Here is a 12,689-nt window from a genome sequence, read left to right as displayed (position 1 = left end):
AATACTATTGAAAGTGTCGGCGCGTGAAAACTCCATTGAAGTGATTGATAAACAATTTATAAGTGATTGATAAACAATTTATAAGTGATAAACAATTTATAAGTGATTAATAAACAATTTATAAGTGATAAACAATTTATAAGTGATTGATAAATAATTTGTGTTAAGTTTATCTAGTAATTAGAAAAAAAAAAAGGATTATTTATCCGTGTAATTCAACGCTTTTGAAGGAAAAGTCGATATAAACCGGCTATTTATATATATTAACCGGATATTTATATATATAAACCGGATATTTATATATATTAACCGGATATTTATATATATAAACCGGATATTTATATATATTAACCGGATATTTATATATATAAACCGGATATTTATATATATTAACCGGATATTTATATATATAAACCGGATATTTATATATATATATAAACCGGCTATTTATATATATTAACCGGATATTTATATATATAAACCGGATATTTATATATATATAAACCGGCTATTTATATATATTAACCGGATATTTATATATATAAACCGGATATTTATATATATATAAACCGGATATTTATATATATTAACCGGATATTTATATATATATATATATACCGGATATTTATATATATATATATATATATATATAAACTGGATATTTATATATATTAACCGGATATTTATGTATATATAAGCCGGATATTTGTATATATAAACCGGATATTTATGTATATATAAACAGGATATTTATATATATATAAACCGGATATTTATATATATATAAACCGGATATTTATATATATATAAACCGAATATTTATATATATAAACCGGATATTTATATATATAAACCGGATATTTATATATATAAACCGGATATTTATATATATAAACCGTATATTTATATATATAAACCGGACATTTATATATATAAATCAAGATGGCCCGAGACACCGGAGAGGAGGAAGATGATAAGGGCTATAGTTGAGTGCTTTAATGAAGGCTGCTTCGCCCGTAGCGACAACCACAAGCAGTGAGTGTTGTGGTAGACTCAAGTGGGGCTTTCCGGCGTGTGTGTGTGTGTGGAGGGGTGAGGGGAGGGAATGTGGAGGGGTGAGGGGAGGGGAGGGAATGGGGAAGGGGGTGAGGAGGGAATGGGGAAGGGGTGAGGGGAGGGAATGTGGAGGGGTGAGGGGAGGGAATGGGGAAAGGGGAGGGGAGGGGATGGGGAAGGGTGAGGGGAGGGGAGGGAATGGGGAAGGGGTGAGGGGAGGGAATGGGGAAGGGGTGAGGGGAGGGAATGGGGATGGCTGGCGTACGATGAATGAAGACAGAGAACAGCTTGTGTAGTACAGTAAACACCCCCCATCCCTCCACCCCATCCCCTCCCTCCCTCCCTCCACGTCCACCCCTCCCTCCCTCCTCTCCCAGGGCCAGCCGTGACCCTCCCTCCCTCCCTCTCTCGCTCCCTCCCTCCCTCCCTCTCTCCCTCTCTCTGCCTCCTTGTACGAACGAGAGCTGTTGGTGGCTGTGTTACACACACACACACACACACACACACACACACACACACACTACCATCATTATCATCACTATCACTCATTATCATCACTGTCATCACTCATTATCATCACTATCACTCATTATCATCACTGTCATCACTCATTATCATCACTATCACTCATTATCATCACTGTCATCGCTCATTATCATCACTATCACTCATTATCATCACTGTCATCACTCATTATCATCACTATCACTCATTATCATCACTGTCATCGCTCATTATCATCACTATCACTCATTATCATCACTCGTCCATCACTGTCATCATTATCATCACTTATCATTATCACTATTGTCATCACTATCACTTTTATCACTTATCACTATCATCATCACTATCATTATTATCACTATCATCACTATCAGTATCATCACTATCATTATTATCACTTATCATTATCATCACTTATCATTATCACTATCGTCATCACTATCACTTTTATCACTTATCATCACTCGTCATCACTATCATTATTATCACTATCACTTTCATCACTCGTCATCACTATCAGTATCGTCGTCACTATCAGTATCGTCGTCACTCACTATGATCACTCATTGTCATTTATCATCACTATCATCATTACTCATTGTCATTTATCACTAACAACATTATCATCACTCATCTTTATCACTATTATTATTATTATTATCGGTATTATTATTATTATTATTATTGATATTATTATTGATATAGTTATAATATTACTCTTACCACCAATGTAGAAGACATTATTGAGGTCTGGTGTGCCAGGAGGGAGGGAGGGACTACTTACTACTGCAGGAGGGAGGGACTACTTACTACTGCAGGAGGGAGGGAGGGACTACTTACTACTGCAGGAGGGAGGGAGGGACTACTTACTACTGCAGGAGGGAGGGAGGGACTACTTACTACTGCAGGAGGGAGGGAGGGACTACTTACTACTGCAGGAGGGAGGGAGGGAGGGAGGGACTACTTACTACTGCAGGAGGGAGGGAGGGAGGGACTACTTACTACTGCAGGAGGGAGGGAGGGAGGGACTACTTACTACTGCAGGAGGGAGGGACTACTTACTACTGCAGGAGGGAGGGAGGGACTACTTACTACTGCAGGAGGGAGGGAGGGAGGGACTACTTACTACTGCAGGAGGGAGGGAGGGAGGGACTACTTACTACTGCAGGAGGGAGGGAGGGACTACTTACTACTGCAGGAGGGAGGGAGGGAGGGAGGGACTACTTACTACTGCAGGAGGGAGGGAGGGAGGGACTACTTACTACTGCAGGAGGGAGGGAGGGAGGGACTACTTACTACTGCAGGAGGGAGGGACTACTTACTACTGCAGGAGGGAGGGAGGGACTACTTACTACTGCAGGAGGGAGGGAGGGAGGGACTACTTACTACTGCAGGAGGGAGGGAGGGAGGGACTACTTACTACTGCAGGAGGGAGGGAGGGACTACTTACTACTGCAGGAGGGAGGGAGGGAGGGAGGGACTACTTACTACTGCAGGAGGGAGGGAGGGACTACTTACTACTGCAGGAGGGAGGGAGGGACTACTTACTACTGCAGGAGGGAGGGAGGGAGGGACTACTTACTACTGCAGGAGGGAGGGAGGGACTACTTACTACTGCAGGAGGGAGGGAGGGACTACTTACTACTGCAGGAGGGAGGGAGGGACTACTTACTACTGCAGGAGGGAGGGAGGGAGGGACTACTTACTACTGCAGGAGGGAGGGACTACTTACTACTGCAGGAGGGAGGGAGGGACTACTTACTACTGCAGGAGGGAGGGAGGGACTACTTACTACTGCAGGAGGGAGGGAGGGAGGGGACTACTTACTACTGCAGGAGGGAGGGAGGGACTACTTACTACTGCAGGAGGGAGGGACTACTTACTACTGCTGGAGGGAGGGACTACTTACTACTGCAGGAGGGAGGGACTACTTACTACTGCAGGAGGGAGGGAGGGACTACTTACTACTGCAGGAGGGAGGGACTACTTACTACTGCAGGAGGGAGGGAGGGAGGGACTACTTACTACTGCAGGAGGGAGGGAGGGACTACTTACTACTGCAGGAGGGAGGGAGGGACTGCTTACTACTGCAGGAGGGAGGGAGGGAGGGACTACTTACTACTGCAGGAGGGAGGGAGGGACTACTTACTACTGCAGGAGGGAGGGACTACTTACTACTGCAGGAGGGAGGGACTACTTACTACTGCAGGAGGGAGGGACTACTTACTACTGCAGGAGGGAGGGAGGGACTACTTACCACTGCAGGAGGGAGGGAGGGACTACTTACTACTGCAGGAGGGAATGAGGGACTACTTACTACTGCAGGAGGGAGGGAGGGACTACTTACTACTGCAGGAGGGAGGGAGGGACTACTTACTACTGCAGGAGGGAGGGAGGGACTACTTACTACTGCGGGAGGGACTACTTACTACTGCAGGAGGGAAGGAGGGACTACTTACTACTGCAGGAGGGAGGGAGGGACTACTTACTACTGCAGGAGGGAGGGAGGGACTACTTACTACTGCAGGAGGGAGGGACTACTTACTACTGCTGGAGGGAGGGACTACTTACTACTGCAGGAGGGAGGGACTACTTACTACTGCAGGAGGGAGGGAGGGACTACTTACTACTGCAGGAGGGAGGGACTACTTACTACTGCAGGAGGGAGGGAGGGAGGGACTACTTACTACTGCAGGAGGGAGGGAGGGACTACTTACTACTGCAGGAGGGAGGGAGGGACTACTTACTACTGCAGGAGGGAGGGAGGGAGGGACTACTTACTACTGCAGGAGGGAGGGAGGGACTACTTACTACTGCAGGAGGGAGGAGGGAGGGACTACTTACTACTGCAGGAGGGAGGGACTACTTACTACTGCAGGAGGGAGGGACTACTTACTACTGCAGGAGGGAGGGAGGGACTACTTACTACTGCAGGAGGGAGGGAGGGACTACTTACTACTGCAGGAGGGAGGGAGGGACTACTTACTACTGCAGGAGGGAGGGAGGGACTACTTACTACTGCGGAGGGAGGAGGGATGGATGGACTACTTACTACTGCAGGGGGAGGGAGGGACTACTTACTACTGCAGGAGGGAGGGAGGGACCTACTTACTACTGCAGGAGGGAGGAGGGACTACTTACTACTGCAGGAGGGAGGGAGGGACTACTTACTACTGCGGGAGGGAGGGAGGGAGGGACTACTTACTACTGCGGGAGGGAGGGAGGGAGGACTACTTACTACTGCAGGAGGGAGGGAGGGACTACTTACTACTGCAGGAGGAGGGACTACTTACTACTGCAGGAGGGGAGGGACTACTTACTACTGCTGGAGGGAGGGAGGGACTACTTACTCTGCAGGAGGGAGAGGACTACTTACTACTGCAGGGGGAGGGAGGGACTACTTACTACTGCAGGAGGGAGGAGGGACTACTTACTACTGCAGGAGGGAGGGAGGGACTACTTACTACTGCAGGAGGGAGGGACTACTTACTACTGCAGGAGGGAGGGAGGGACTACTTACTACTGCAGGAGGGAGGGAGGGACTACTTACTACTGCAGGAGGGAGGGACTACTTACTACTGCATGAGGGAGGGACTACTTACTACTGCATGAGGGAGGGACTACTTACTACTGCAGGAGGGAGGGAGGGACTACTTACTACTGCAGGAGGGAGGGAGGGACTACTTACTACTGCAGGAGGGAGGGAGGGAGGGACTACTTACTACTGCAGGAGGGAGGGAGGGAGGGACTACTTACTACTGCAGGAGGGAGGGAGGGAGGGACTACTTACTGCGGGAGGGAGGGCCTGCAGCGGCCAGGTAGGTGGCCACATGAATGAAGGAAAACGTACCTATTAGAGGCATAACTATGGTATTTTTCTTTGGTATCGTAGAAAATGGGTAACTTACGTGAATCAAAGAAAACGTACCTATTAGAGGCATACCTATGGTATTTTTCTCTGGTATCATAGAAAATGGGTAATTTGCATGAATCAAAGAAAACGTACGTAAGAGGGGTAAGTATGGTTTTTTTTTTCCTCAGGTATCATAGAAAATGGGTAATTTACACCAATCGAAGACAACGTATGTGTTAGAGGTGTAACTATGGTTTTTTCTCTGGTATCATAGAAAATGGGTAATTTACATGAATCAAAGAAAACGCCTTATAAGAGGGGTAACTTTATTTGGTATCATAGAAAATGAGTAATTTACATGAATCAAGGAAAACGTACCTATTAGAGGCATTTATATTATTGTAGTAGAACGAAGATGGGAAGCATTAAGTAACATGTTTTATTGGTGTACATGAAGGCAAGGCAGCAGACTGTGCCACTGGGAGTTAATTAAGAAGAGGTCAGGTCGTCGTGGCAGGACGTTGGTCGTCTGATGAAGACAACATCACCTGGAACAAGAGGCTGGATGCTGCTGCTGCTGTAGGTGAAGACAAGATCACCTGGAACAAGAGGCTGGATGCTGCTGCTGCACTGGGTGTTAAGAAGAGGTCGTGGCAGGACGTTGATCGTCACATGAAGACAAGATCATCTGGAACAGAGGCTGGCTGCTGCTGCTGCTGTAGGTGTGCACGTCGGAGATGCAACGCCACGTCATTAAACCTGCCAAGATGAAGATGAGAACCTCATAACACCGACGCAGGAGAGACGCCCTAATGGCGGTTCAAACTGGAGTTAACATTGCTAACAATTACCGAAGGAACACTTGTTGACCTGCTACCGTTGTGTGTGTCGGGGATTATTATTATTATGTGACAGGTGAGGCCATGGATGGTTCCGGGCAACACCTTAACTACCCTCTTGTGTTAGGACGAGGGCGGTAACAACCCGCCCTCACAAGGCGTTTGGTGTCAACATCTTACAACATAATGGGGTCGTGGGAGAGGGTCATTACTATACGGATCACACAAGTGTATACACCTGACGCGGCTCATATTACACCTGCATCATCATCTGCACATACCCCGGTCACCAAACCTCTACACCTTAATATTGTTGAACACTCACCTGCACACACGTGTATATATATATATTATACACACACAACACACATACATACACCTACACATAACAGAACACATACACAACACACATACAACATATACACACACCACACAACACACATACATACACACAACACCACACAGATACACACACAACATATATACACACATATACACACACACGCAACACACATACACAACACACACACACACACAAGACTCACACCCACATACAAACACATGCACACACACCACAACACCACACACACATACACCACAACACATACACACCACACACAACATACATACACAGAACACACACACACATACACCACAGATTCACACACAACACACACACAGAACACACCACACGTACAACACACACACGCAACACACCACACATACATATACACACAACCACACACCTACACAACCACACACATACATACACACAACACACAAACACCACACAGATACACACATACAACACACCACACATACACTCAACACAACACACACACCACAACACAAACCTACACACACCACACTACAAAACACACACATACCCATACATACATACACACACAACACAGATACACACGCAACACACACATACATACACACACAACACAACCACAACACACATATACATACAAACACACACACATACACAACACCAGATACACACGCAACACATATATACACATACACAACACACACACATACATACATACATACACAACAGACACACACACCCACATACACACAACACACATATACATACAAACACACCCACAACCACACACAACACAACATACACAACACCACACACACATACACCACAACACACAGATATACAACACACGGAACACACCACACGTACAACACACACATCTACACCACACAGATACACATACACAGAACACACACAAACACATACACAATCACATACATATATACACACACGCAACACAACACCACAACCACACACATACATACAAACAACACCACACAGATACACACAACACATACACCACACAGATACACACATACAACACACACACACACATACACACATATATACACACGCACAAATACACCACAACACACAAACCTACACACCACACCGATACACACACACCACACATACCCATACACAACACACCGATACACACCACACAGATACACACGCAACACAACATATATACATACACACAACACATATACACCCACCTACACAACACATACATACAAACACACCCACAACCACACACAACACATACACACCACACATATACACATACAGATACACACACATACCCACACAACACCACACAAAACACAACACAACACAACACATACACACACCGACACAACCACACAAATATACATACACAACACATACATACACACACACATATATATACACATACACCACAACACAACACAAACCTACACACCACAACGATACACACACACCACACATACCCATACACAACACACCGATACACACGCAACACAACATATATACATACAACACATATACACCCACCTACACAACACATACATACAAACACACCCACAACCACACACCACACATACCCACACAACACCACACAAAACACAACACATACACCACACAACACATACACACACGCGACACATAACACATACAACACACACACGCAACATACAACACCACATACAACACAACACACACGCAACACCTACACACACCAACACATATACATACAAACACACCCACAACCACACATATACACAACACACACCAACAACACAAACCACAAACATACAACATACACACATACATACACCACAGATACACACAACACAACACACACATACATATACACACACACCAACACAACACACCACATACAACACACCACACCTACACAACACACATACATACAACATATACACACACCACACATACCCATACAACATACACCCCACAGATACACACACAACATATATACACATATACACACACGCAACACATACACAACACACACAAAAATACAAAACAACCCACAAACCCCCTACAAACAAATACACAACCCCACAAACATACACAACACCCCAATCAAAAACCAAACATACACCCCAAAACTAAAAAACAAAACATCCCCACAATCAACACTTAACACCCACACTTACCAAAACCCCCAATACTTTAACACACAACACAACAAACAAAAACACACACAATCCAAAACAACACCCACAAAAAACCCCAAAAAAACAAAACCACCACAAAAAAAAACCAACCCCACCAAAAATTACCCCAAAACCCCAAACAACACAAAAAATCCACGCAACACACCCAAAAACCCAAAAACCATACAAACCACCCCACCCCCAAACCACCCCCCCCCCAAAAACCCAAATACACCCAACCAAAACCAAAACCCCACTCACCCCAAAAACACCCACCCCCAACCAAACACCATTACAAAAAACCCCCCACACCCACAACATAAAAAAACCCCAAACACAACACCCCCCCCCAAAAAACCCCAAATCTAACCACAAATCACCCCCCCCCCACCATACAAAAACCACAACCTACACACAACACACCCAAAATAAACTTTAAAAACACAAAAACCCAAAACACATAAACCGCACACATACCCACACAAAAACTAAACACCCCAAACCACAAACAATCTTACAAAACACCCACAACCACAAAAAACCCCAAAAAACCCAACATTACACCCAACAACAATACACCCCCACAAAAAAACACAAACACCCCCAAAACCAAAAACGAACACACACATCCCCAAAAAAAACAACCCCAACCCAAAACACCTACACCCCCCACACTACCCCAACAAACCCCTAAACCCCCAAAACCAAACACACACCAATAAAACAAAAACCCAAAACCAAAAATTTTATACATAAAAAACACCCCCAAACACAAAATTACACACCAAAAAAAAAAAAAAAAATACATCAACACACCACAACACACATCCCGGGGTTTAAAAACTTATATTTTTTTTTTTAAAAATTTAATACTACAAAAAACCCCCCTTTTTTTACAAAAACCCCCATAAAAATTTAACAAACCCAACACCCATCCCAAACAAACATCCCCAAACCACAACACACAACACAAAACCACAAAAGCAAACACCCCCACAAAAACACTACATACAAAACAACACAACACATACACAAAATAATCAACACAAAACAAAAGTGGTTTTTGGGTGTATGGTGTGTGTATGTTGCGTTGTGTTTTTTGGGGGTTTTTTGGGTGTTGTGTTGTTTGTTTTGGGGTTTTATATGTGTGTGTTTTTTTGTTGTGTTGTTGTTTGGTGTGTTGTGTGTTTTGTGGTGTTGTGGTATTGTGTTGTTTTTGGTGGGTGTGTGTATATGTGTTGTGTTTTGTGTATGTGTGTATGTGTGTGTTTGTATGTGTGGTGTTGTGTGTGTGTGTATATGTGTGGTGTGTTTTGTGTATGTGTGTGTGTTTGTATGTGTTGTGTGTGTGTGTGTGTGTATTGATGTGTGGTGTGTTTTGTGTATGTGTGGTGTGTTGTTTGTGTGCTCATATCAAATATCACCCACACACATACATACCAACACAACACACACATACATACTCACAAACACAGCACACACACACAACACAGCACACATACAAATACACACAACATACATACACACGTGTGTATGTATGTGGTGTATAGGTTGTGTATGTGGTGTTGTTTGTATTGTGTGCGTGGTGAATGTGTGAGTTTATGGGTACGTTGTGTGTTTGTATTGTGTGTGTGTGGTGTGGTGATGTAGTGTGTATATGTGTTGTGTGTGTGTGGTGTATATGTGTTGTGTGTGTGTGGTGCATGTGTGTATATGTGTTGTGTGTGTGTGGTGTATGTGTGTATATGTGTTGTGTGTGTGTGGTGTATGTGTATATGTGTTGTGTGGTGTGTGTGGTGTATGTGTGGTGTGTGTCTTTGTATGTGTGGTATATTGTGTGTGTTTGTGTGGTATGTTTTGTGTTTTGTGTATGTGTTGTGTTGTGTATGTATGTGTTGTGTTTATGTGTACGTGTGTTGTTTGTATTGTGTGTGTGTGTGGTGTATGTGTGTGTATATGTGTTGTGTGTGTGGTGTATGTGTGTATATGTGTTGTGTGTGTGGTGTATGTGTCTTTGTATGTGTGGTATATGGTGTGTGTGTGTGGTATGTTTTGTGTATGTGTGTAGTGTGTTTTGTGTATGTGTTGTGTGGTGTGGTGTGTATGTATGTGGTGTGTTTATATGTACGTGTGTGTGTTGTTTGTATTGTGTTGCTGTGTGTGGTGTATGTGTGTGTATATGTGTTGAGTGTGTGTGTGGGTGTGGGGTTGTGTGTTTGTTCTGTGTTGGTAAGTTTGTGTGTGTTGGTGTTGGTATGTTTTGTGTATGATGTTGTTTTGTGTGTGTGGTGTGTTTTGTGTTGTGTGCGTGTGTGTATGTGTTGTGTTTATGTGTACGTGTGGGGTTTTGTGTTATGTGTGTGGGTGTGTTGTGTGAGTATGTATGTATGTTGTATGTTGTGTTGTGTTGGTATGTGTGGTGTTGTTGTTGTGTGTGTAATTGCGTGCGTGTTGTGTGTAAGTACCTGTGTGGTCGTATGTGCTGGTGTTTGGGTTGTGTTTTTGTGTGGTTTTCTGGTGTTTGTGTGTGTTGTGTATGTGTTGCGTGTGTGTGTTTATGTGTGTGGTGTGTATGTGTGTGTGTATGTGTGTGTGTGTGTGTATATGTATGTATGTGTGTGTGTTGTGTATGTTGTGTGTGTGGTGTATGTGTGATGTATGTGTTGTGTGTGTTTGTGGATGTGTGTGTGTGGTGTATGTGTTTATGTGTGTGTGGTGTATGTGTTGTGTGTGTATGTGTGTGTGGTGTATGTGTTTATGTGTGTGTGTGTGGTGTATGTGTTGTGTTGTGTGTTGTGTATGTGTGTTGTGTTCTGTTGTGTTGTGTGGTGTATGTGTGTGTGATGTGTGTGTGTGTGTGTGGTGTATGTGTTTATGTGTGTGTGGTGTATGTGTTGTGTGTGTATGTGTGTGTGTTGTGTATGTGTGTGTTGTGTATGTGTGTGGTTGTGTTGTGTGTGTGTGTAGTGTATGTGTGTTGTGTGTGTGTAGGTGTGTTGTGTATGTGTTGTGTGTATGTTTGTGTTGTGTGGGTGTGTGTGTTGTGTGTTTGTGTGTGTGTGGTGTATGTGTTGTGTGGGTGTGTGTTTGTGTGTGTGTTGTGTATGTGCTGTGTGCACATATACATACAAACACCCACACACATACATACCAACACAACACACAAACAACACAGCACACAGATACACAACACAGCACACACACAACACATACACACACACAAACCACACAGATACACACAATACATACACCACAGATACACACATACAACACACCACATACATACACACACTACACACGTGTTGTGTGTATCTGTGATGTATGTGTATGTATGAGTGGTGTTTTGTTTTTGTATGTGTGTGTGGTGTATATGTGTGTAGTGTTTTGTGTATGTGTTGTATGTCTGGTGTGTTGTGTGTGTGTGGTGTATGTGTGTATCTGTGTTGTGTGTTTGTGTACGTGTGTGTGGTGTCGTGTGTATGTGTGGTGTATGTATGTGTTGCGTGTGTGTTTGTGTTATGTGTGTGTATCTGTGTTGTGGTATTTTGTTGTGTTATGTGATGTGTAGCACCATAACATACACACCCCACAACACAAAAATACATACACAACACATACCAACACAACACACACACATACATACATACACAGCACACACACACAACGCACACATACATACACACACCACACAGATACACACAATACATACAACACACTACAAACGTGGTGTGTATCTGTGTGTGTATGTATGTGGTGTGAGTTGTGTATATGTTGTGCGTGTATGTGGTGTGTGTGCTTGTGTGTGGATTATGTGAGTGGTGTATGTGTGTGTATATGTGTTGTGTGTTGTTTGAGTATGTGTGGTGTATGTGTTGTATGTGTGGTGTTTGTGTCGTGTATCTGTGTTTGTTGTGTGTTTATGTGTACGTGGG

At 43.9% G+C, this 12,689-nt stretch overlaps 1 protein-coding gene and 1 long non-coding RNA gene across 6 annotated transcripts in view; one reads left to right on the top strand and one right to left on the bottom strand.

Annotated features, from left to right (window-relative positions):
* The window catches only part of LOC139767424 (uncharacterized), a 119,820-nt gene that overhangs the window by 81,378 nt on the left and 25,753 nt on the right, over positions 1 to 12,689 (top strand). Inside the window, exon 1 of one of the 5 annotated variants that reach the window (XM_071696800.1) lies at positions 887 to 1,035. The exons of 3 other annotated variants lie outside the window; for them this stretch is intronic. The gene's annotated coding sequence lies outside the window, so the exon portion shown is untranslated. Of the gene's footprint in view, positions 1 to 886; positions 1,036 to 6,226; positions 6,332 to 12,689 lie in introns of those variants that run through there. One more of the 5 variants, XM_071696801.1, reaches the window with a different exon arrangement.
* Positions 5,726 to 12,689, bottom strand: part of LOC139767426 (uncharacterized) — a 39,142-nt gene continuing 32,178 nt past the window's right edge. The window contains exon 2 of the long non-coding RNA XR_011717130.1: positions 5,726 to 6,175. This is a non-coding gene — a long non-coding RNA (uncharacterized lncRNA). The remainder of the gene's footprint in view (positions 6,176 to 12,689) is intronic.

The sequence above is a fragment of the Panulirus ornatus genome, chromosome 61 (assembly GCF_036320965.1).
Source record: "Panulirus ornatus isolate Po-2019 chromosome 61, ASM3632096v1, whole genome shotgun sequence".
Classification (NCBI taxonomy): domain Eukaryota; kingdom Metazoa; phylum Arthropoda; class Malacostraca; order Decapoda; family Palinuridae; genus Panulirus; species Panulirus ornatus.
This window is presented reverse-complemented; position numbering and strand designations above follow the sequence as displayed.